We start from the raw sequence: 1950 nt of genomic DNA, 5'->3' as shown, positions 1-1950 counted from the left end.
GTACGACGCTTGTCGTCTGAGTATAAATTAAGCTTTAGCCCACTGAGCTGACGGGGGGCGAACGGCCCCTCATTATTGTGCCTCGAATCGGACGGGATCACTTTGCCACTCTCAGCGGAGAGACAAAGAACAACAGGATGTCCAGACAGACGCCTGTCTCGCTCTCTCTGCCGTTCTGATACGCTCCTGAGCGTCCTCGCCCGACGAAAGCGTTAGCGGTAGCTAACAAAACACGTTCCGCGGTGTACGTAGTGCAGAAGGCAAATAAAAGAAGCGACAACTTCCATGAATGCTTCCCGAATATCATCGCTGAACTTCGGGTACGAAAATATCCGTCTACAACGCACATGGGTCTTGGGATTCAGATCCAGCACACCCCTACACAGTCGCTCTGTGGGGAGGTGAGAGAGGAGGTGCTATCTTGGCGGGCGAAGTTGACGGAGGAAGAGGGGGGTGGACAGAGCAGTGACCCGAGCCGGTTCTGTATCAGAGGAGACTGAACCGGACTCGATGCAGATCTCGCTCAGCTGGTGTCAGCGCACCCGACCCTCAGAACGGACCCTAAAAAGCTCCTGTGCTGCTGGAACAATTTCTCCAGTGAGAGGCAGTTTGGGCCAAGAACAACAACCTGCTCATAATGAACGGTGGTCTGCGCAGTTCAGAGGACTTAAAGGCTTTACCCATAATGCCCTGGAGAGACACCGAGAGAGAGAGAGAGTCTTGGAGTAAAGCAAACACTCGCCCAACCAAAATAAAAGAGGGATGAAGGAATATATATATATATATATCAGTGGAGGCTCGTCCATTGAGGCAGGGGAGGACAGTCCTCCTCAGTTTTTGGAGAGAAGAGAGGGATTAAAATATAAATATATGAATTTATTTATTCATAATTCATATTATCTCAGTTTTGTTCATAAAGCAGGTTTTCCCTATGGATAAAAAACCATTATTGAAATTCTAAAGCTCCAACAGTGACATCTATAACATGCAGCTGGAGGACCCATAGATATCTATGGAAGGGAGGCTAGCCTCCCTTAGGGCGGGTTCTTTTCTCTTAAATCAATGTAATGCCTTTTTTCTTGCTAATTTGTGATTGGCCAAAACGTTGAAAAATTACCGCAAGGGAGGACAGTACTCCGGCCCTGTCTGAACAGGATTCAGATACTGACATTTTGTTAGTCCAATCACATTCCAGATTCCAGATTCACCACAGTGAAGGCCGATTGAGTCGGCGTTGATGTCTGTGTTTCTCTTCCCTGTGCCATTGGAGACTTTATGTGTGTTCGTAGCGCCATAATATAATACATCCGAAAGTATTATGGGACATATTATACATCAAACTGTTTGTCGATTTATCTTGATAGCCTAACCCTTCTAGCCATCTAAATATCTAAGCTGACATAAATACTTTTTGAGCTAGAGCCGTCTGAACATGATCAACATAAGAGTGGCAGCTTTGACAGCAACCCAAATGAGCGTATCCCATAGCTGTACCATTGCTAGCTAGCCATGAGCGAACTGTTGGATACTGCATTTGCTGTGCAACATATTCCATTGTCCAGTTGTCAAATCTATTTGACAACAAACTGTTTGAGAGCCAGCACAATTCTTTTCTCTCTTTAGAGAACAGTACAATCCATTACAACAACTATTGCTTACAATGTTTTATTGTTGTTTTGTAATATTTTATCATGAATATGATAAATAAATGCTGTATGTAGTTAAAGAAAGTGTTATTCAGTTTTTCATATGCTAAAATTGACTGTAAATCCACTTTAAAGCTGATATTTCAAATAATAACTGACTGAGGGAAAGTGCCCCCCCGGCGCCCATGGGCGGTTCGCCTCTCTTCCTCCTGTCCTCCTCAGTTTTTTGAGTCACCAGCCGCCACTGATATATCATCACGCTACCGCGCCTACCAGACTCAGCCTGTCCAGAATCCTATTACTA

This window comes from Borostomias antarcticus, assembly GCF_949987555.1.
Source record: "Borostomias antarcticus genome assembly, chromosome: 4".
Lineage (NCBI taxonomy): Eukaryota > Metazoa > Chordata > Actinopteri > Stomiiformes > Stomiidae > Borostomias > Borostomias antarcticus.
Note: the sequence above shows the minus strand (reverse complement) of the source record.